This window comes from Belonocnema kinseyi, chromosome 10 (assembly GCF_010883055.1).
Source record: "Belonocnema kinseyi isolate 2016_QV_RU_SX_M_011 chromosome 10, B_treatae_v1, whole genome shotgun sequence".
NCBI classification, from domain to species: Eukaryota; Metazoa; Arthropoda; class Insecta; order Hymenoptera; family Cynipidae; genus Belonocnema; species Belonocnema kinseyi.
Genome location: NC_046666.1, coordinates 39912597 through 39938151, shown reverse-complemented (window position 1 = coordinate 39938151; position 25555 = coordinate 39912597). Strand labels below are relative to the sequence as shown.

General features: G+C 34.0%; 1 protein-coding gene across 2 annotated transcripts in view; it reads left to right on the top strand.

Moving 5' to 3' along the window:
- LOC117181625 (mucin-17) overlaps positions 1-25555 on the top strand; it is a 336845-nt gene that overhangs the window by 271758 nt on the left and 39532 nt on the right. Inside the window, exon 3 of one of the 2 annotated variants that reach the window (XM_033374499.1) lies at positions 21996-22030. The exons of the other annotated variant lie outside the window; for it this stretch is intronic. The gene's annotated coding sequence lies outside the window, so the exon portion shown is untranslated. The remainder of the gene's footprint in view (positions 1-21995; positions 22031-25555) is intronic. 2 annotated transcript variants of the gene reach the window in all.

Here is a 25555-nt window from a genome sequence, read left to right as displayed (position 1 = left end):
AAATTAAAATTCGAAAATTTTTTCTAAAGCCTCCAGGGGACTTCGTTTTCGCACGAAAAAATTTTATGTGCCCTTATTGCATCCGGACCCACAATTGTTGATTTTTAAACCATTTTTGACTAATGATTGATTTTTTTGTTGTTAAAAATTCTCGTCTTAATGGATCAATTCAACTTTTTTGAAGATTTTTCTATTAAAAATGTTACCACTTGGTTGGAAGTTAAAGTACTTTGTTATAAATTCATTTTTTTTGTTCAAGATTCAAATTAAGAGATAATACGATCAACGTTAAGTCCTGCTTCATTAGAGCTATGAATTTCAATGAGGGTCTTTAACGATTATTTGAATTGGGGTAAAAATGGTACAATTCCGCGACAATCCAAATAAAGAAGAAAGAATGAATAAAGAAGAAAAGTTTGTGAAAGGAGCTAAAAGCACAAACGAATAAGGCTTGAAGAATGAGGTAAAAGAAAAAGAAACGAGAAAGAGGCATGAACGAAAGTGAGGTCGTTCCACCGTTTAGCGACTGGAAACGGAATTCCGGACTTGGCCGAGATAGCCACTTACTCTAAAGTCCTATTCGGAGTTTTAAATTAAATTGTTAAATTACACGGTTTGTATTTAGCAGCTTTATAATTTTAAAAAATGTAAACATTTTGCTGAAATCTTGAAATGAGAACAAGTGAGGAGAGGGAAAATAGGGAAAGACGGGAAAATAAACAGTAAATAATTAGTATGAGCCTGGGGGAGTGGGAAAGTAGGGGAAGTGAGGAGAAATTATGGAGGGGAAATAAAAGTTGATCAAGTAGGGTAAGGAGAATATCAGGGGTTTTGAGGCGGAGTGATTTGAATCGAGGGGGTAGGGATGGGAAGTGAGGGGAGGGCTAGTAGGGTAATCGGGATGTTTAGGTGAGCGGAAATTATGGCTGGGGATGGGGAAAGTTAACTAGAAAGTGAGGAGAGGGGGATATAGAGTAGGAAGTAGTTAGGGAAGGTATGGAAAGCGAACTGTGAGGTGGGCGTAAGGGAATATAGTTTTTACAGGGAAGGGGGGTGTGGGAAGAAGAAAGGGTTTGAGTGTCCTAGCTAAAGTGGATTGAATAACATTGCACTATTTAAACAGAACTAAACACTTAAACAGGTTAGACAGACGTTTGGGGAAGTGGCACATTGAGTGGAGGCGAGGGGAGAGGAATTATGGGAAATGCGGGGAGAGGAAGTATAGTAAATGTGGTGAGAGGAAATATGGTAAGTGCGGGTGAGAAAGTGAGGGAGAGTAAGGGAAGCGAGTGGAAGTTATAGGAAGGAAAGTATTGCAAATAAGGCGAAATGGAGGAGGAGATGTACGGTAAGTGAGAGGAGATTATAAGAGGGTAGGGGAAGTGAGTGTAAAGGAGGAGAGAAGAGTATGTGAAATAAGAGGATTAAGGAAAAATGGTTGGAAGTGAAGTAACGTAGTGATATAAGGTGTAAAGAATACTACTGTGGTGTGGTAGAATAGGAGAACGGAAGTGTAGGCTAGGTAAGGGAAGTAGGAAAATGGGAGTGTTAGCTTTTGAAGTAAGCAGAGAGGGACACAGAGAAGAACGAAGTTAAGGAAACGATGGGAAACCAGGGGTGAAGTAATAGGATGGATATGAGGAAAGGAGAAAGGAATGAAGGAAGAGAGAGAGGGAACGTATGGGAGGGAGAGGTTTGAACGACTTAATTAACGTTTGAATAGGCTACGAAAACCTAGACAAAGGCGCGAAAATTAAATGAGAAGAGACTGGTATTGCCTCTTTTTCGGTCGCCAAACATTCCAACTAGATGGCGTTGGCGAACTGAGAAGCGTTCGGGCGTTAATATTAATTGGCCTTCTCGAGTTAATTACTCGAGAACTAGTGTCCTTTACTTTCGTTGCAATTTGGTTCCGAGGTTGATATAGAAGACAAGTTTCTCGTGTAACTGGTTGTTAACACCCCGATATATTTAACCCATCGTGGGCGGCTATCTCTATCCCACCTGTATCCAGACCAAGAAAAATTAACGTCTGCATTTTCTCTTTTCCTTTCGCGATAACACCTCAAATAATTCTTTTAGTGTCTCAGGGGTACTGCTCCCTCTTATTCTTCTGGGAATTAAAACTAAGCTTAACAACAATGCGATTTCCCGGTTTTCTTGGCCAGCAATTACATTTTTCTGGGTTTAATTTTAATTGTTTATAATAACAATTATTCAGTGCTAATTGATTATTATCGTATATTTATTGTCCCGATATCCACACCTTCTTCGTCGAAGAGAACTATAAGTAGTTAGAAACAACTATACTGCTATACTTAGACACTTATTTATAACAAGATTACTTTTTCTTTACTGAATGTAAAAACAAATGTTTAAAGAAAAGGGTAGAAAGAAAGAGGGTAATTTTTCCCTCTTTCCTTCTTACTGATTTCTTTTGGATGGTAGAAAAATCTTTAAAAAATTTTTGTTTCAGTTAACTAATTAAAGTTGTGAGAATAGTTCTATACATTTTTTTATGCTTAAATCCCCAACCCTAGTACGTATATTATAGAAGAAAAAGCACAAGGTTACGAGGCTTTTAGCGAGCCTTTTGTGCTCCGCAGAAAAAACTCTTGCAAACTCTTAGAGCAGAAGAAAGTATTTTTTAATGAAAAATTCGTTTTGCAGTTTTTAATTGTTAATATTATTATTAAATACAAATAAATATATAAATATTCACAGTACATAAATAATTAATGAAATGTAGCAAATAATATAAATTAAAACAAGAGAGGCATTAGAAATTAGAATGAATAATTTATTCCCTTGTTTACATTCAAGCTAAGTTGAAAGTGAACAAAGCAATAATGTGTGCTAGCGATTAATTAATATTACTCAATTATTAAAATCGCGCATATATGAGATTCAGTTTGAACATTTTAAACACAGTAAATTCCAGTTGATCAAATTTATACAGATATTGGGTAAAAATTATATTATTCTATATTTTTATACAGATTTCGGATTTTTTAGTTTTTTTATTTGATCATATTAAAATGTAAAAACTTATCTCACAAAAAAATTTGGCAGTCGTTTTTTAACGAAAATTTATTATGAATTTCAAAAAATACTTCCAACACTTTTCGAAGGTAAATAAACTCATTTACAGAGCCATAGAGATTTATTGCCCAACATAGGAAAATTCGAATATTTTCCTCATCCTGAAAATAGAAATTTTATAAAACATTCCATGTTGCTCCTGGGAAGCTTTAAATCTATAGAAACAGTTTAAAAAATAAATTGATTCTAGCGTTTCATATTCGTTTTTTGTTGTTTAAAATTTCATTTATTAACTGAAAATTTAAGTAATCCAATCAAAGATTCTTCACATTAGTTATAAATTTACATCTTTACTTGAAAAACCAACTATTTTTTGTTGGAAATTCACCGACTTTGGTTAAAAATGTTATTATTTAATTGAAAGCATACTTATTTTTTTTAAAAAATGTAAAAATTTTGTTAGAAAGTTACTTCTTTACTTTGAAAATTCAAGTTTTTTTGTGGAAAATTCGTCTACTTGTGTTGAAAATTCAACAATTTCATAGAATTTTTCCCCCTCTTGACTGTAACCGCTTTTTTGTTTGAAAATGTATCTCTTTTTGTAGAACTTTTCTCTATTTGGTAAAAAAATAGAATGAATTTTTATTGAGAATTTATATTTTTTATTTGGCAATTCATTTATTTCGTTGAAAATTCGTTTAAAATAGTTAATCCTATTGATTGAAAATTCATCTATTTGGTTGAAACCTCAACTATTTGACCAAAAATGTATCTTTTTAGTTGACAATTCAACTACATGGTAAAAAATTCATATTTTTTAAATTCTTTTTTTTTTGTAGAATCTTCTTGGTTGAAACATAATGTTTCTTGTTGCAAATTTAACTACTTGGTTGAAAGTTGAACTATTTTTTTAAAAATGTTACTCTTTTTTTTTGGTACAAAGTTATTCTTTTTGGTTGAAAATTCATATTTCTTATTGCAAATTTAATTACTTGGTTGAAAGTTAAACTATTTTCTTTTAAATTAATTTCTTTAATTAAGATTCATCATTTCAGTTGAAAAATAGCCTTTTTGAATGGAATTTTGGTAGAATATTATTTTTTTTATTAAAAGGATTTATAATTTAAGTTGAATATTTATCTCTTTGGTTATCAATCCAAATCTTTTGTTGAACATTCATTTTTTTGGTGGAAAATTAATCTACTTGGTAGAAAATTTATTTTCTTGATCGAAAATTTATCTTTTTTATTGAAAATTTATCTTCTTGGTTGATAGTTGAACTTTTTTGTTGGAAAATCCATTTTCTCCGTTCATAATTAATAATTTTTTTGAAAATTTATCTGTTTAATTAAAATTTTAAATACTCTGTTGAAAATTAGTTTTTCTTTCAGTTGAAAAATAATTTTTTGAACTGGAAATTGAACTATTCAATGTTTAGTTTAAAATTGACCTTATTTTGCTTGAAATTTCAACTATTTTGTTGAAAATTCAAAGTTTTCTGAACCAATATAAAGTAATACTTTTACAATGAAAAAAATTAATTTGCAGAGCGATAGAAAATTCTTCTTTCATTCTAAAATTAAAATGAGAATTATCATGTCGAAAAGTCCATAGGGATCAGATTTAACTGAAAAGATAGGGAAGTCTGAGGGTAAGTTTTATGTATGCTTTACTGATTTAAATCACAGCATCCGATCCAGGCAGCTAATATAAATATGGATACACCGGTTATGCACCCTCGACTTCCTATTTTTTACGAACAAGTAATCGATGGACTTAAAGCAGAAGCAGAGTTATAAACACAGCTATGAAAGAACGTATAATTATAGGTGCAAACTTTTCGGAGAACGTTGCGTTTGCCACGCAACCTAGTCAACTTTAAAATTTTAATGAGGCCTCGAGTTAAAATAATTTGACTTGGGTAAGTTTTTGATTACTCCCCAATCAAGACATAGCCAAGACATATTCAGGAGATACTGTACCGTTTCAAATTGGAATGCATAATATTGCGCGATATACTCGACTGAGTACTCGCGCACTCGCGCAATCTTTTTTGTTTAAAAATTTAACCATTTGGTTGAAAATGTAATAATATTGTTAAAAATTCAACAATTTGTCGAAAATTGAATGAGTTTGGTGAACATTTGTCTGTTTGGATAGAAAAAATTCCCGAAATTCTTCTAAAAAAAAGCGTCTGCTTAGTTTGAAAATCCAACTATTTGTTTGATAATACAACTATTTTAGGTTGAAGGTTATTCTTTGTTGTTTAGGAATTATAGCATTTTCTTGAAAAATCATCATCTGTTACGTTGAAAATTTCACTATTCTGTTAGAAAGTCAGCTATTTCGCAAATTTAACAGTTTTATTATTTTAAATTTTCTTATTTGAAAATTCAACTATTTGCTAGAAAATTCAACTACTATTTTCCAGAAAATTCGACCCTTTAGCTTGAAAGTTTAACTATTTGATTAAGAATCAATTTTTGTTTTTCGAGAATTCAACAAATTTGTTGAATAATCAACTATTTGGTAAAAATTCATAGATTTCCTTAAACATTAAACTATTTTTCTAAAAAAGTAATCTTTTTCAAAAATTCAACATTTTTGTTGAAAATTTATCTTTTATTCTTTTAATTTTCTTCTCCTTGGTTTAAAAATTCAACTATTGTCCTGAAAAATCAACTGTTTTGTTCAAAATATAAATACTTTGTTAAAAATTCAACTATTGGTTTCAAAGTTCAACTATGTGGTTGAAAAATAAACTATTTTGTTAAAAGTTCAACTATTTTATTATAAATTCAACTGTTTTGTCTCAAATCAATTTTTACATTGAAAATTCAACTAATATGTTACAAATTCATCTTTATACGTAGAAAATTAAAGTTTTCGGTTGAAATTTCAATTATCTTGTTGAAAGTGAAATATATTCAGACTTTCTGAATTCAATAATGGTACTTAAACATTAATTGTACTTACAAGAATTTATTTTCCTATTATTCCCTTATTTTCATGATTAATCACCCTATTGGTGAAAAAAGTTTCTCCTAGAAGCTGTTGATCTATTTATTATTTAGATATTATTTATTATTTTTATTTATTATTATAATATATATATATATATGTGTGTGTGTGTGTGTGTGTGTGTTATTTATATGTATTTGTTTAAAAGAGTGGAATGAATACCTTAAACCAAGAAAAAGACATTTATTATAACAAATACAATTGTTATTTTCGCAAATTAAAGCACATGTAGTAAATTCGAATGTAACAATATGGAAATATCAATTCACATGAAATCGTTCATTTATCTGCCAATGGCGTACACTGAATCACAATAAAGTTTTGATGGAAGGGGAAACGATGGCATAATATAATCCTCTATATATACGTTTAAATTCAAATGACGCGTTTCACCGTAAAGCGAGCTTTGAATATTCATTAGATCCATCCGTTGTACATCTGCCACTTGTCGTTGGCAGATCAAGAGTATCTACTTTGTTAGTCACGTGTAGAGGCGAGAAAACGAGCAAGTGCACCATGCAAAACATGAATCTCAAGTCTTCATCTGACTTGAATAGTTTGCCTGTCTAGGGCCTTATTCGCGCCAAACCTGTGCTTGTACAACTTCTAAATAGGCATTAATGAAATTTTAGTGATACGTGCACACAATGGCATAAATAAAGCTCCTCCCTAGTATCTAGGAGGCTCCCTATCAGAATCTGACCAGCGCCCTATTAGCGCCTTACTTCTGCCACAACAAATCGTCACCACCGTCCCAACCCCTGGCCATTAGTGGAAATTGCGATCGGGATTTACGTTGGAAATTAAAAGCATTTTTGTTTTAAAATAATTCTTGGTTGAAAATTAAACAATATTTTTAAAAAATGGTCTTTTCAGCTAGCAGCAAATTAATTTTGGTGTTAAAAATAAAATTATTTTCTTGAAAATGCAATATATTTCGACGTAAAATCTTAAGGGTTTAGAGATCATTTTAGACTGTAATGTCTCTTAAAATGTTTGTGTGATTTTCGTTTTTTTAAAGCGTTTATTAAATGAAATGAAAGACAATATTTCCATTTAAAACGGGGGGGGGGGGTATTCGTATTTGTGACGTCAACCTGGAGGGAGGGGGTTAAAGCATTGTGTAATGATCCGTGACGTAAATGAAGAGGGGTGGACAGTTTTTAAATAAGCGTGACGTAGTTTTTGAAGGGCCCCATGAAAGTACCGTGAACTCTCAGTTATTCCAAGGGCCAATAAACGTAAACATTCCGATATTTCAAGCCTCCAGAGGCCCGGATCTCTATGGCGAGTCGTGGGATGATTTTGTCAAGCGACGTTTATTGGCTGGTGTATCGATGTGCACACTGTAAGCATGTGTGGGTCCTTGCAACGAACCAGGGATACCCGTTCATCGAGCCTCTTTAATTGGTCAGCCACTGGCGCTAGCGAGACCGTACAGGGACAGTGGTGGGAAGTGAAGGGGCTTCACCACTTGGAATATCCGAGTGAGAGAGATTTAGAATAAGTGACCTTGGAATAAATGAGAGTTCACTCTCGATTGATTGCGAAACAATTAAAACATTGGATACTAAAAGGATTTACTTATTCCGCCGCACAAAGACAATAAGCTACCTAGACTAATTACTAATTACTTAGTAGACGGATACAATATCATTCTCGGTATTCAAGGAAACGATTATGCTTCCGGCTGGTGCGTCATTATCTCGAAGAACGCTTGTTCTCGTCTTGTAAGTTAGTCTAACGGGTCTGCTAAATTTCAGAATAGAACCAAAATCCTAATCTCGAGCTTGGCCACAGTAGTGGGTTGGTGGGTGTATTGTCGAGGGAACGATGCCTCGGAGAATGTACTCTGAGGACTTGCTCAGTCCTGAGAACAATGTAATCGCCTCTAATCTATGCAAGCTAATCTCGGAAGCGATATTGTGACCCTTGCACTGGATTATTTTACATCATGATTCTCGTATGTGAAAAGATAGAGAATTAAAAAAAAAAATTATATTATGCACCAAGGTAGGTATGAACGACTTATTAACAATGATTGAAAACATGCAGAAGTCAATAAAGTCCCTCTTCTCCATGATTCATACGATCTGACCGCAGAAAAATTCAAGTTTTCATTATTTTAATAGTTTTTGTGAATTTAAAAAAGTGATTTCTACCTTATCTAGAATCGCAGATTTTTCAGAATATTTCAATTTACTCAGATGAAATAATAATTTAGTATTGAATTTTTATTTATTTAGAAATTAATTTGTTGTTTCAAAATGTATGTACTTTGTGAAAAATTCACTTTTTTTGTAGAAAATTAAGCTTTTATGGTTGAAAATCCATCTGTTTGGTATAAAATTGAAATATTTCAGTGGAAGATTCATTATTTTAATTGAAAATTCATCAGTTTGTTTGAAATTTGATTCCTTGTACTCAAAATTTGAATGATCATTTTCTGTTTAATTGAAAATTCAATTATTTCGTTGAAAATCTACATATTTTGTTAAAAATCGATTTTTTGTATGTATAATTTCTGTTGAAAATTCATATTTTATGTTGTAAAAAAAAACTTGGTTAAAAATTAAACGCTTTTGTTGAAAAAGATTTTTTTTTAGTTGAAGATTCGTAATTTTAATCGAAAATTAATTTTTTTTGTAAAATTATGATCTATTTGATTAAAAACTTGTTTTTTCTTTGGTTGAAAAGGAGTTCCTCTTTTTTATTTGAATGTTCAATTTTTTGGTTGAAAATTAATTTTTCTAAATTGAAAATTTAACTTTTTGTTTGCAAATTCAACTCTCTTCCATAAAATTCGTATTTTTTATATAAAAATTCCACTACTTGTTTGTAAATGGAATTGTTTTTGTATAAAGTTTAATCTTGTTTGTTTTGAAATTCGATCAATTTTTTTTAAGAATTAGTCTTTTAGGATAGGAAAATCATAATCATATTCATATTAAATCAGATTTAAATTTCCAAGAATTGTATGATTTAAAAATGAAGGACAAATTTTTTAATAGAAAAAAGAGAGGAGATTTCGACCCGAATTTCCCACGGCTGGGAACGAGGATGTATATGTACGAATGTAGGTCTCTAGCCAATAAACTAGGTATGTCAGCAACGCGTTTGGCCGTCAACGTCCAATAAATGTCGCTCGCTAATGTCGCACTTCTCACCTCAGAAAATTAAATACTATCTAAAAATGCCCAGTTTATGCATCTCTATATTCAAATTAAATTAAAATTGAAGCATTTAGTGTTAAAAAAAGAGGTTGTAATGTATATTTTTTTTGTTTCAGGTAAGTTTTGACTTATGGAACAACTTTGGTAAGAGGAGAAATTTATATTTTTTTATATGTGATGCAAAGAGGGGGAGAAGTTGGACTTTTGCGACGAGTGTAATTTTTTCAATACGAGTCGTAGGCGAGTGCATAAGTACGAGCGGTATACGAGTGAGTAAGTACGAGTGCTAGGCGAGTGTTTAAGTACGAGTGGTAGACGAGTGCGTAAGTACGAGTGGTAAGCGAGTGTATAACTATGATTGATAGAAGAGTATGTAAGCACGAGTGGTAGACGAATAAGTACGAGCGGTAGACGAGTAAGTACGAGAGCTAGGCGGGTGCGTAAGTACGGGTGGTAGACGAATAAGTACGAGCGGTAGACGAGCGCGTAAGTACGAGCGGTAGACGAGTATGGAAAAACTTCACGAGTCGTAAAAAGTCCTCTCTTCCTTGGCGTATACGATATTTTAAAAATTCCTGCTCATATGGAGGAACTTTTGAAACCTTTATTATTTTTTTTATTTTAGTATTTACAGAAATGGATGTATATATGATTTTATTAATAGCTTTAAAAATTGATTTACCCTGCATTCTGAGCCTTTGAAAACACATTGAACTCCCTAAAACGAATCTATATTAATTGATTAGGGCTGATATCTGATTCACAGACAATCTCTCACGTGAACTTGACAAAGTGATAGGGAGAGTGTTCTCTTTTTTCCTGCTCAGGGAATTTTGTGAAGAATTTAATTTCTTATTTAATTCTCTTTTCTAACATATAGATCTTCATTTTCATTCTTTACTTTCATTTTAAGTTATTTAAAAACGATTAATTAAAGATTTGCCCTCAATTCTAGACTTCACACTTTTTCCCTTATTACTCTCTTTTTCCTCTTTTTTAACCTCTTTTTGCTTTAATGCAGATTGAATTTATAGAAACCAATAGGAAAATCCAACTATTCTTGATTAAAAGATCATTCCTTTTAATTTAAAATTCTACTATTATACTTTTGGTTAGAAATTCTATATACTATACGGCTCAAAAATCATTTTTTTGGTCATGAATTCACCTCCTTTTTTTGTTGAAAATTATTTTTTATAGTTGTAAATTTAACTATTCCATTTTTGATTTAAGTTTGGTTGTTTTTTAGTTAAAAATTCAACTATTTGGTTGAAAATTCTTGTATTTTGTTGAAAATTCATCTATTTGATAGAGAATTATTCTTGGTTAAAAATTGAAGTAATTAGTTCTAATTTAAACTAGTTTGTTAAAAATTAATTTTATTAGTTACAGATTCAGCTCTTTGGTTGAAAATGTAACTATTCTGTTAAAAATTTGTTTTGCCGGTCTTTTTTTACTAAAAGAATTATTCCCCTATTTTTATAGCAACTTGCTCTATTTTCTGCTGTTTATAGAGCTTTTTGGACTTTAAAGTCTGCAATTTCATAAAATTCTGTCCGTAAAAATGTTCAGAGATCGTTTCCGATTTTTCAAGAGAGAATAATCGACACGTGTTGGAAAATAGATTTCGTTTTCAAAAGTGGTTCATAAATCCGTGAAATTCCGATGCCCTAGATTTGGTTCTGTTCGCCTATCGATGCACAGTGCACACCCGAGCTTGGCGAGTAATTACGTTACGTGGCGAATTAATTAGCCAACGGTCGAGCGCTTGGTTAACGATACCAACCGAGCGGGACTCTTTGTGGTTGCCTGGTATCGATCGACCCTTATTGATCCTATCGTATTGCGAACAATAACAACAATCCTAAATGCATTTTATGTTCCATAATTTGTATTTTAAATTTTTCAGTTTACGGTCGATTATTCTCCATGAATTGGATAACTGGTTGGGGCCAGAACTGGAACGCTAAATGGGCAAAATGATCAGGAACTGTTTAGGGCGCTGATCAGGAGTTAGTAATAAACTATTTGAGTCCTACAACAGCGTCAATGGAAAGCTGCTCGAGTGCTAATTATATGCTTATAAGGGTCTGATGTGGGTCTATTAGGGCTACATTTCCCTTTAAGAACTTTAACAACTCTTCGTATTTCTGAACTGAAAATTTGAACCCAATTAACCTTTTAATTAAATTATTTTACCACCCTCACTTTTCAGTCAAAGATTAAAATCTATTCAAGAATCCTGAGCATTGTCTTCCTCTGAATATCGCTGTTCAACTTTCAGTCACTATCCAATGTTCTATAGAACCTTGAAAAATGATGTTAATTACCATTTTCTGCCGCCACAGAATCGAACATTGTCTCGATATGGCGTTTAACGAGGCTCGAGTAAGATCGCGTTTGAAAGATTAATCCCGCGTCACGGAGGGTCTGGCCTCGCTACGTTGTTATTATTATTAAAGGGAAGCGATATCTCAAGCCCTTGAAGATAGTATTTACAATTTCGAAGGAACAAAATGTGTCCTCGCAGACAACTTCTTGAGGAAGTATCAGTGATTTAGAGTTCTTTGAAAATAACTTAATCCACTAATAGTGACGAAAAAGATGATAATAATTCGAAAAATTTTAAGGGTTAGTCCTTTTTAAGTCAGCCATTGACTGATTTGACTGACAGTGTCAGTCACGACACTAGGTCAAATAGCCTCTTCTTCGAACTCGACCCTAGTCCTTTAGTTTCTCTACATATTGCAGGGCTCACCAAAAGTCAGTCATTGCCTGACATGACTGACTGTGTCAGTCACAAAGACTAGAAAAGAGTCCACAAAATATCTTCCTCGAACTCGGCCATAGTACTTTACTTCCTAGAAACTGAAGAAAAAATGTCATAATACTTAATGCACTTGTATCAGTCAACACCTGTCGAAAGTGGTAAACCCTGACCTGCCGACTGACCGAAACGACCTTGACACTTTGTGCAGTTTGTAGGGTTTCGAAACCGACGAAAAAATGGCTTAAATTTTTGTGTCAGTCACGCTCTTGTCGCGTCATTTAACACCTGCCGAAAGTGGTGAGCCTTGACTGTACATATGTACAGGGTGAACATTTTAATTAAGAAAAAAATTCTCGGTTATTTTCGGTTCAAAGAAATTTGTCACGGTCATTACAAATAAAAAATTTCAACATTTAAAACTTAAAATGTTTTCATTTAAAGTAATCAAAACCGAACTGCAAATTAAATCCCACAAAGTATAACTTAGTTGAATTTTAAACCTTTTAAATTTTGCATCAAACATTTTAAATGGTGAAATTTTTAAGTCAAATGCTCAGTAATTTACAGCTATAAATCCTCCCTTTTACCTCATAGTAATGAAAATGTAAAAAATAAAACATATCTCTCTTTCAATTTAGTATAAAATTGAAAAGAAAAAGTTCCCACTTTTTATCTGAATGTTAAAAATAGCAAATTCGCTCCCCGTCAACGCAAGAAAAATGTTAAAAAGGAAAAATTGTACTTGCTCAACTCAGAAAAACAGTTAATAACCAAAGCTTTCTTCTCTTTCATTGCAGAAAAAATTGAAAATTCAAATTTCCTCTCTTCCAACTTAATTAAAATGTTTAAAATAAAATATCATTATTTTCCAATTCAGAAACAAAAATAACAGACTTTTTGTTTCGTCCAACTCTATAAAAATCTCAAAAATAAAAAATGTCACTCTTGCAATTTAGAAAAAAAATGAAAATAAAAAATTGTTCTCTTTTACTCAATAAACATTTTTTACAGAAGAAAATTGCCTCTTACAATTCGGACAAGAAATAAATAACCATATTTAATCCCTTATAACTTAATAAAATGATCAACAGAACAAGGGACTCTTCAAATTTATAAAAAAAATGAAAACAAAATTTTCTTTCCTTCCAACTCAATAAAAATGTTAAAAATTATCCTTCTTTCAATTCATAAACAATTAAAACATAAAAAATTATAATGGTAATATTCAGTTATTTTTATTTGTAAATCTTTTTAAGTTGAATTATTTTAATCTTAAGTCGTTTCAATTAATTGGAAATTTTTTAATTGGCCTCGTTGCTGTAAAAATGAATTAATTTTTATTCAGGTTTATTAATTTTGGACGATTATAAAATAAACTTTTGCAGGTGGAAGCCTTATTTCGCTGATTTAAATCTCGTTGCATAATCGACTCGGGGACTTACAATCCTATCCCTACTTCCGGTACGGTAGCATCGTGAAAGGCGCACCTTAATCGTCGATGTGACTCTGACCTTGTACCACTTTGTTCTTTCGTGCACTTTCAGTGGTCGCATTGTTCACTGTGTATTGCTAAAGGCCACTTTCCGACCTCTAATTGCTTATAGCGAATGATCTTTTTATGATCTTTTATGATTCGAACAAGACTAATAACAGTCACTTCTTTATATTCAGCTTTGCTCGTTAAAAATATTGCTACAAGCGATTCCATTTGTTCTTGATTGTTTTCAATTAATTCCTTATTTATTGCTACGAAAGCTTCAAAATTAAAATACGCCGAACTCTCGCTTTCAGTCAAGTGTCGGGGGTTGCCTTCAAATAACCTTGGACTGATTTCAGGGGGATCGAAACGGAAACAGTGAGGGCCGTCCTGCTCCCCTGAAAAACTTCGTGAGCCATCAGTTCTAGAAAGGCTGAGAACGGGGTTTTTTGGAACTAAACGTGAGAAGTTCGATTCCAAAAATCAGTCGAATTGAGGTTCAGGGGCTTAGTATCAGCCGTATGCGAAAATCTGGACGATTTACTTCGCACACACTTCTAGCGTGCATGAAGAACTCTGCGATTTACTTCGCACACGCTTGAGCGTGCGTTAAGAACGCATGCGATGCTTAGCCCTGGTTTACGGTATCGCTTAAAAAAATCTTTCCGCGTTATTACATCTTTGAAAATTACTGTGAAAGAAGGGTTTTATACCGAATCAAGGGTGATCTAAGATTCTACTAATTATTGAAAAAATATGGTTACGAATTGTGGCACGAACCATCGAACTGTCTTCTTGTAGAATGTAGAGTGTCATTGACGTCTGGGTCTAAGCGGTGCATTCTCAAGATGCTTTATCGGTGAAGGTCAACGCCTCGTAAACGTAAATCGAATCGAGAGAGCAGAATCGAGTTAAAATCGTGGTCGACTCGCAGCAGGGGTATATTTCTAACTATAGGATGCAGTATGAGTCCCACCTCTAGACTTTAAAGTTTAGACAACACTCATAGAATATGCATGATATGCTAATGCCCGTGTATCCGATCTAATTATATATAACACGCAAACCTACAACCCTTATACATACTTCCAGTTTACATTTTTTGTGTTATTTTAGCTCATGTAACGAGTTGGTCACGTGACTAGATTCCTACCGTACAGAAATTTGTTTTGTCATCCTGCTGTCCTCATAAAATGAGATATGGAGTGGTACATTCGGGTATGTAAATAAAAGGCACGAAGAAACGTTTATCTACACCTTTACTTTTATAATCACAAAAGAATAATTTTTTAAACAAATTTATAATCAGAGAAATGTGAGAGTAGATAAACATTCCTTAGTGTCTTTTATTTAATTACTCGAAATTTGAACTGGATATCTTATTTCATGTGGGCAGGCGGATTACAAAAAAATGTCGGTAAGATATGATTCTGATCACATGACCCATTCGTAACATGGCCTTAAGTTAAAAAAATTATTCGTTTTTAGGAGTCAGGGAATTTTCGATAAATTACGATAGGTATGTTTCTGTAACTTTCACCCCTCCTCCTTCTCTCACCACCACTCACACACAGCAAACATGTAAAGTCTGTTAAATAAATAAACTTTGAAACTAAACAAATTTAAATAAAAACTCAAGTAAACTTAAATTTAAAAAAAATAAACAAAGAATAATATAAAACTTTTATAAACTGAAATAAACTACACTTGAAAAAACTTTTAATTAAATTTAGAATTCATGGCTGAGAAATTATGTTGTGCTTAAAGATTGTATTATTTCGTTGAAAATTCCACAATTTTGTTACCAAGTAATTCTTTTTGGTACAAAATTCATCTTTTGCGGTAGAATTTCAATGTTATTTCTAAAAATTTTATCTTTTTGATTGAAAATTCATTTCTTTGATTCAAAACTTAACTATTTTTTGTAATCCGTCTTGTTTACTATCCTTGTATCTTTTTAATTGAAAATTCATATTTATTAATGAAAATTTAAGTATATAGTAAAAAATCATTTTTTGTTTAAAGATTTACATTTTTAGTTAAAAGTTCGTTACTTTGGTTTGAAAAGTTTACTATTTTGTGCAAAAATCTTTTCTTTGTTTGTTTAAAAATTAATTTTCTCAACTGAAAATTGAAACATTCCATTGGTTTAAAAAATTATATTATTTAGTTATAAGTTCAATTATTTACTTCACCATTCATCTATTTTGTTGAAAATTCGCCATTGGTGGTAGAAATTTATTCTTCTTGATGAAAAAATCATCTTTTTGATTCAAAATTTATTTATTAAGTTGAAACTTAACTATTTTGTTGTAAATTTATGTTTTTAATTTTAAAATGAACTATTTGACTAAAATTTCATTTTTTGGTCGAAAATTCGCCATTTTAATTAAAAATAATTCCTGTGGTTGAAAATTTATCTTTTTAGTTGAAAATTCAACTTATTTGGTGAAAAATTCGTTTTTTGATCGGAGATTCACTATTTTAGGTCAAAACTTAGCTCTTTTGTTAAAAATTTTTCTTTTTTAGTTCAAATATTGAGAAATGTTGTTGTAAATGAACTTTTTTGTTAAAAATTCATATTGTCGGGTAGAAAAACTTTAGTATTTTGTAGATAATTCGCCTTTTTGGCTTGAAAATTCAACATTTTGGATGAACATTTTTTCGTTTTTGACTGCAAATTTATCGGTTTTGATCGAGGATTCAAGTCGTTTGTTAAAAAGTTGTATTTTTGGTTAAATTGAACTGTTTCGTATTTAAAATTAAAATATTTTATTTTTTATTATGAATTTATCTTTTTGTGTTCAAAACTCAATTATGCGGTTAAAAATTTATATATTTTGCTGAGAACTCAATCCTCTTTTGGTAGAAAATTAATCTTCTTGTTTCATGTAAAAAGTATTCAAAAAGTTTTATCCGTCTCGCGCATGTGTATCCCATTGTAAATCGACTCCTAATGCTTCAAAAATTCTATAAAAATACTAGTTTGTTAAGTCGAAATTTTTTTGTTGATAATGGCCATTTTGCTTGGTGCAAGCGACATACAATTCTTTATCCCTGTAACTTTAAATGTACCCCTAAAGTTTTAAAAATTATGTAAAAAGTCACAAATTTGAGAAGCCAAAATGTTTTTGCTAACAATGGCAGAATTGATCTTAAAAATAGCTTTACGGGTTAATTTAGGGTGGGTTCCAAATGCGCTAAAAAGTTGAAAATTTGTTGGGTGTGTTTGACATGAAATTTTGCCAAAATCAGATAAAACTTTTGGGCTTTTCAGTCGAAAAAAATGCTTGCGTTTTTCGTTAACTATATGAACCTCAGGGTAATTTTGAATTTAAAAAATGATGTATCTTCAATATCTTCAAATTTCAGTTCTTCCGTATTTGAGAACCTTCGAAATTTTAATATCTTTAATGCTACTTAGCCAAAAAAAAGTGTTTCAATTTACGGAAACAATAACTTCCGAAATAGTAAACATTTTTCAATGTTCTTCGGCTCATTTTACTATAATCTACTTAAAAACGAGACAAATTGGCTTTACCCTGAGCTTATTTCAAACAGAATTTCGAAAACAATCAACCTTTTAAAGAAAAATTTTTTTAGCTCTGATATAATTAAAATTAAGAGAATTTATGCAGTCATTCTAGTTACGTGTCTAAAATAGTAAAATGGGATTTAAAAGAGGTATGTATGGAGAGTTTGCAGGTATGAAAGAATAATAGTTATCGCACCTAGATTTTAGAATTTTAGTTGCATCTCTCGAGATTCGCTCTCATAACCTCAGTATTATCGGACTCCGAACTCATTCAAGCACAAAGATATCCTCTGTCTCAGATGCTTCTAAGGGTGGGGCAAAGAGAACGAAACGGGTTCGTTCGTCCTCCGGTGGATGAGAGGTCAATGTACCACATTGTCCTGGACCTTTGCGTCTCCTCATGGAATCTTCCCCCTGTTTACTACTTTCTCTACTTTTATGCTTCCTTTCATTATTTTTACTGCAAATTTCAATTACCACTGTTATTGTTTCTTGAGGTGAGATACAAGTTTCTATAATGTTGTGTCTGAGATATAGCAGTATTAAGGGCTAGGGTTTTGCTGTTTTTGATGTTGGCGAAAAGGAGGAAAGCTTAAATTTAATGGTCCGTTCTGTCGATGTTAGCGGTATTTCCGGAGCAAACCGCTAAACTTTGAAGGCCCGAGGGCTCCAACAGGTTGCGGTTAACCACAGGGTTAAATAAAATAGTTATCGACGCCCACGGGAAGGGCCTTCCGAGAAGAACGCGCATCCAGACGATTAATTTTTAGACTGGAGTTCTCCCCATTGTTCCTTCCATCATTCTTTTTGCTGCCGCTACAAATTAGGACTAATAAAGTCTCGTGCTAGGTACTGCCTCAAACCTCTGCTTTTGATTGATGAAGCTTCTTGATTACACCAGGAGCAAAAATATAGATTTACTTAGTAAAAACATCTTTTAGATCCCAATTGCATACACTTGGGAAAACATTGAAACTTCATTTAAACATTTTTTTTAAGTTTCTGAACTTGAATGCTTTCAAATTCAGTAAAGCGCTGATTACTTTGATCTTCCTTAACTTCATGAACCCAGGGTAACTTACAACTTCAATCGCAATGAAAGGTCTGCTGCAAGCGACTGGTTAATCGATAACAAGTTACAGAGCCACGAAGAAAGGGGATGGAGGTGATAATCGAGAAGTTTGTGGAGTAGATAGGATAAAAAATACTCGGGGAAATCATATTTAATGGGACGAAATAAATCGAGCATTAAAGAGTGAAGTTCATGCGAGTGCCATTGAAAAAGGCGACTAGCTGGCTGGCTTCTATCTCTGTGTGTGACATGGTAGCATAGTCAATAGTGGATCGCGCTGAGCTGAGTAATGCTAAAAATAGTTGAGCCTGAGCGAAACCAGCGGTGTCAGATTATTATAGATCCCGCTCGAAGTCGAAGAGGTGCGAACATTGAGGCAATATATGTATAAATATATACCTATTAGGATATATCGATTTCACGTCTAAGCAGCGATATCTTCCTTTTCTTTCTGAATTCATACAAGTCATTTTTTTAATTAGACTCCCACTATTTAAAGTTCGGAAAACTCGATTCTTTGTTGTATATCCTCTTTAATCGTGAGTGGTAATACGATTACACAAAACAATCAAACAAGAATTGACATATGGCATCATCATTATAGCTTTGAGGTAACCTTTCTAAAGCAACTGAATCATGTTTATTTATATAGACACGTGCGAGCTTTCAGTGTTATAGATTTGATTGCCCGCGGCTCTTCGTGCCGACAACCTCGGTCTAGGTCGTGCAATCCGTCGTAGTTGAGTTTGTAGAACGTGGAACGCAGATCGATCGATAGGTCGACAAATGATAATGCATAGGGTGTCGGATAATGGCAGGGTATAGCGAAGCGCGTATCACGGCCTTATTTGCATCATTGCTCGTTGCAGAGTCAGTACTTTACGGCAAGGTTTACCGTCCACCGCCACTGTATACCCATAGGTGGTACCGCACAATGGAACCATCCGATAAACGGGCTATCGACGCTTCACTTTGACTAGGAAATGGACCTGCTACGCTTAAATATCCGTGAACACCTTGTGTTCTGTGACCAATTATGTTACTATGTTCAGAAACTTCCTGGTATGTTAAGCTATACCTTTAGGCTTTAAAAAAATACTGATTTTCTTTCGGTGAAAGAAATTCAGTTCAAACCATATTTAGAATAGATTTTCTGGTTCAATTTGAAACAAAAATTAACAAAAACAAATTGAAGTATAACTGTTAAATTAGTACAAGAAAAATAAATTGCAGATGAAGAAAATATTTAACTGCTGTGATGAACCAATTATAGCCTATGATTTACCTCTCTAAAGTATCCAGAGCGCGGACGTTAAAGAGAGTCCGTCTGACAGCAAGAGCGTCTTACTACTGAATTACAGGTTGCCCCGCAAATATCAGTGATTAAAGTATTGCTATAGTCAGATCTGGACTCGACGCTCTCAAGCAGCAGCAATCTTAAAGAAGAAAAACTTGAAGAAATTTTGGCGGCTTCCTGTTTCTTTCTTTTTTTATTTAGTTTCGGCCAATCATGTGAGAATCACGATCAAGACCATGAGCAATGAAACTCAACCTGTTTGTTAATCCTGTATCCTAAGGGTCGACGGCAGTCGGGATAACCAACCCGTTTGCGCTGCGTGTAACACGAGGGATGATAAACAGCTTCGAGTCCCGTTTAATCCCTGCATTCCCCCGTCCTGTTTCCCTCGTTTGGTTCTGTATGGGTTCATTTATACACAGTACATATACAAGCCTGCAGGCCGGCACAAAAGCCATCGTTAGTAACTTCACCCCTCGCCCAAACTTGTTCACAGTTCAGCCCCCTCAAGCCCCACAACCCCGACCTACTTCGTCGAATTCGCCATGCCCCTTCCCCCGCGCCACCAGCATAAACCCTGCGCGAGTAACGCATTGTTTCAATTAATTAAATATGACGAAGCAAATTATCCAGTGCTTTGCTTTGGGATATTAAAATGCATAACTTTCGATGAAGGATTTGTCGATTGGGGGAGGAATCTCTTCCATAATGCTAATTGGTGAATTTTAACTGCTAATTTTGCTCTACTTTTGATTACGTTTTTTATTTACTATTTTTAGGTTTAGCTGGATACATTCAGCTTCAATGTTTCCAATTTTTTTTAATTTTCAAATTAGCATGCCGTCGAAAATTCGTCGTTCTCGGTTTTGAAAATGTGGCCAAGTTCAATGCTTTCAACTTTGTAAATTTTCCAATTTTTTAAACGTTCCCAACTTAAATACTTCTAGCCTTCTGAAACAACCAAACGTGCATGCTTTGAATTTTAGAATGGGTCTGACATATTTGATCTACTTCTTTTCTACTTCAATTTCTATCTATTCAAAGCTACTTTTAATTCTATAAAAAAATCTAATTTTGCTAAGTACTTAATTTTCATATGCTTGGCCATCCAGTTTCATATAATCAATAAAAACAATCTGATAAAAACTGGAAGTGTGGTTCTTATCCTGAAAGTCTCTCTGGGTTTCTTCGCACGTCTTTTGGGAAACCGATTTTTCTAGGGAGAGCTTTCTGTCGAGGCAGCCTGACTGCGATAAATTCTCCATATCTTTGCCACCACGCCATCAGGGTTGGCAACTTACGAGCCGGAAAGGCGGCTCGAATAATATCACAAGATCGGTCGCTGCACTCACACAGGGTACCACAAACTGGATAATAGTTGCCAATTTCAATCCTACTTTCAAGTGCAAAATTAATCATTAGATAAAGTAGGGGCCCCGTGCCTAAAAAATGGGTTTCGTAACCTTTTAAAACGTTAATTAAGCCGTTCAAATCTTCCACTGCAATACTTTCCCTCCCCTACCCTCTTCCTTTGCCCACATTCTCAGCCCCCCCCCCCACTTTCCCAAACTCAATATTACTTCAATACTGCCATTTTCCCTCCTCCCACATACCATGCTTCCACTTACCATCCTTCACTATCCATACTTCTCTCCCACTCATCATACTTCCCCTCTCTCGCTTCCACTACTTCCCTTTATTATACTTTCTCTCTCCTGTATACCTCTTCCTTTTACCTAATTCCCCTACAATCACTTATCCCCAACTTAACATCACTTTATACTACCCTCCCTCCTCCTTCCACTCTTCCTACATACCATGCTTCCACTCACCACCCCTAACTGTCCACACTTCCCCTCTCCCACTAATCCTACTTCGACTCCCTCGCTTCCACAACTTCCCTTGCGAATACTTTCCCTCTCCGATATACTTCTTCCTTTTATCTAATTCCCCTACAATCACTTCTCCCCAACTTAACATAACTTTATATCACCCTTCCCCCTCCGTCCACTCCCCCACATATCATGCTTCCACTCCTCTCTCTTACAGGCTTCCACTCACCTCACTTAATTGTCCAAACTTCCCCTCTCCTACTAATCCTACTTCCACTCCCTCGCCTCCGCTACTTCCCTTGTAAATACTTTTCCTCTCCGTATACCTCTGCCTTTTACCTAATTTCCCTCCCAACCCATCTCCTCAACCTAACACCACTTCATGCTACCCTCCCTCTTTAATACTTCCTTCCCCTAACTCACCATGCTTCCCATACTGCTAGAAGAGTTTCTGCTCTAAAACGCAATTTTACTTTAGTGAATAACTGACGATTTCAATTTTTTCCCAAATAAACTCCCTGTAAATTGAAATACTCTTACAAATATACTTTTATTGGATTTTGCCTATTTATAGGAAAATATCAATTCCATTTTTTTGTAAGGGTGTATAAAATTTCAATCGAGGTATGAAGGTTGTGCAAACTGAATTTAATTTTAAATATCCTGAAGGGAAAACATAATAATACTTTGCTTTAAATTTTAAAAAAGTTATAGACTCTGATAATAATTTTTAAATTGAGATCCCGTTTTAATTAATTTTTTTTTCTATGTTTCAGGTAAGTTTTCGTTATAGTTCACCATAGCAGATTCGGTAAGAATAGAGAGCGAACATTATTTTGTGATATTTGTGGTTTCGGTCGACTCTCCATCTGTCGTACTTTTTTCCCGGGCAGAATGTAAGAGGGAAAGATAGAGATGATGAATTCTTAGAATCTAAGGAAAATAATTAGGGGAAGTAGGGACAGTAGGGTAAGGGAAGTAGGGATAGTGAGGAGAGGAGTATTAGGGAAGTGAGTGTGAATTCGAAAGAAAATTAGGGGAAGTAGGGAGAGTGAGGAGAGGGAGAGTAGGTGAAGCGTTGGGTGGAGTATTATGGGGAGTGTGGGGAGGGGTAGTAGAGAAGTGGGCGTGAGTAGGGAAGGGGAAGTAGGGAGATTTGTGGGAGGAGAAGTAGGGGAGATTTATGAGAGGAGAAGTAGGGGAGAGTTGGGATAGATATTAGGGAAAATAGAGTAAGAAGAATTTGAGGAATTGAGGGATAATGCAAGAAGCAGAAGGTAGTGCGAGGAGGGGAATTATTGGAGTGAAGGCAAATTAGGCAAAAGGCGGGCTGTATGATAGGAAAATTATTGGATGGGAAAATTTAAATGACTCAGTTAACCTCTCAATAGGCTACGATACCCTTTATTGCAGGCGCGCGGCGCCTACTTTTACTATTTTTCAAATTTAATATCAATATTGCCCTAAAAGTAGTGTACCTAGTATAATTTAAAATTAATCTTTCTTCATTAGATTGTGAAGAGATGAAATTTCGCACCCTTTTGAAATAAAGTAAAGAAGTTTCCACATTTTCAACGTCACCTGTCTTATCGCCACTTTTGTCAAAATTTCCCCGCTTTATCCAAATGACCTCGATTCGCGAATACGTGACGCCCATTTACGAGCAAAATTCGCGATTCAAGCACCGCTTGCGAATTTACAAAAATGCCTGGTGGAAAGGATGTGTACTGCTTGGGCTAAAATTGTTTTACGGTCCTTTTCTCTAAAGGAGGGATTGAGACAAGGAATTTTAGCGACCAAAGAGGATTTGCCATTCTCGGTGGTATACTTAACGAGGTACTGAGAGTAATTAAGAGTACTGAGAGTTTAATGTCTCTCGAGATATACTCTTTTAAATTCTGAAGCGTGTAAATCTGGTTCTATAAATGCAACAAAATTGAAAAAAATGGAAAACTTAATCTTTTGAAATGTCTGCTAGCGTAATTTTTAATTCAATTTTGAAACTTTTTAGAAAATTAACCATTTCAATAATGAGGAAATAATGGTAGAAAATGTAATATAATTGGTAAAGATATTTGTTTTAATTTTATAAAAACTTTTTTAATTATATTAATTCTATTTATTCTGAATTTTCTTTCGTTTTTAATATTCTATATATAATCACTACTGCATAACTTGCTTAAAGAGATTATTTTAATGACGCTATCTGAAAAACCTCCATCAAATAAAAACTTTGCGAGCTTAATGCTTTGATGTAATTTGCTAATAAAGTGCAAGTATTTTAGAAAGTACATAGCTCTCCTTGAAAAGTATTCTGTAATCTTTTCTGAATAAGCAGAAGAAGGATAATTTTAGTTTTATATTCGAATAAGGGCAAAAGTCAAGAAAATTGCAATGTACTTGAGGCACGTATTTCTTGGCAGGGATATGGCGAACGTAACCGAGGTTCTTATCACAAAGCAGTAAGCGCAAGCTTATGACGTGATGGCTTTACGTATCTCAGTTTAATAAATATTTTACACTTGACCCCATTCTTGATTTCGCGGTCGCGGACGAAAAGTCTTACATTATCGTTCCTCAAGTATCTTTGTTCTCTCAGCATTTTTCGACACTGTAAAAGCAATAATTATTAATTTTTAATAATTATTCATTATTCTCCTTCTAGGTAAAAATTACAGATGCTTGCAAGTAGCAATTGTAAAACTTTAATTATAAACGCTATCAGAAACAATGTCGCAGTTTAAATTCAGAAATATATGTGTGCCGGTTTCCCCCACATATGCGCCACTTAACCGCAATTTAATGTAAACTGTAAAAATTAATTTATTTTGGTGGTCATTACTTGTAAAAAGAGCAATACGGAAAACTTTCTCTAAACGCGATATTGAATTGTGCATACAATATACATCAGAGCGATTAAAAATGTCGTATTAGCATAACAAATGCGTGCAGGTCATTATCTTCATGCAAATACTGGGTGATTATTCTGAACCAAGTGCGATGTCGTGAATGGAGTGGAAGACGATAGAAGGGGTGATAGAGACAGAAAGTGACAGGAAAAGAGGGAGGAGACGATTTGAGATTAAGCCGAGTGCAAATATTTAATTAAATCCACCTCAGGCGCATGCTCGCCGTCCCACTTTATGAAGTGAACATAATTTCGACCAAGTGAAAGGGGGTTGCCGCAATCGTAAAATGCTTAACTTCCTTATATTTCGGCCAAGTTTCTAAATTCTCCGGTTGCTTTTTGAATTCTGCACAGCTTTCGGATTTCATTTGAACAATTATTTGATAAGCTTTCAGAATGTTATGCTGAGACTGACTCATTTTCTTAATGTTGAAATAAAAAGGGAATTTAACGATAAAAAAAGTAAGTAAACTAAGAAAAGTAATGAAAGTTAAAATGCGCATTACATTAATTTCTAATATTATTACCGTTTTTTCGATTTTTCTTGGAGGGGGCTTCGCGTGATTGGCTCGCGCTCCCCGCATAAAAGTAGAAACCCGTGTAGAGTCATGCGGATTGGCTCGCGGAAGCCACTCTGAAATTTACTATCCAGGACCGTTTTGTCGATGTCGCTTGGAGGGGGCTTCGCGTGATTGGCTCGCGCTCCCACGTAAAATTTTAAAAGCGTTCGTATCATAATTATAATTATTAGTTATTATTAGGTATCGTAATTATAATTAAATAATATAAATAAACTTAGCGTGAAGTCCTAGAATTCATAATTACTTCATAAAATTGGAGCCTTCAATTCTCGACTCTTATAAACTGTAATTTAATGCAGTACGAGTCCATTTCTTTTCACTCATGCATTATTTTGGCAACTTGCAGTTTTTATTGTTTGCCTTTGCTCAGAGGGAGCTATAAAAGTATTTTAGAGAAGTTGGATCGAAAGAGGCGCGGAAAGGTGAGGGTGGTTTTGGAAGGTCGATGACACTCATGAATGCCTCAGGCCTCTTGTTCCTCTCTTTCTCTCTCTTTACCTCTCTCGTGCTTAAAATATCTATCGCGCACTCTCTTTCATAGTATACTCATATTTGTCGGTGATTTGCATGATCGAGTCGGAGTCTCCCTGTTTCGCGTTTAAGCTGACGTTATAGCAATGGGATCGTGCTCGCAAATCACGCTGAATGAGAATTTATCGCGCGCCTTGCTCCAAAACGAGGGGAGGAGTCGATCTAAAAACAAAGACAGAAACGAACCTAACTAGAGGTTCAGAAAAAAATTTTTTTACATCCATTTTGCACTCGTATTTTGCACCGGTACCTGTTAACATAAAAAAATAATGGAAATTCTTTTTTCGGATTTGGAATAAAATGGGGGGGGGGGGGG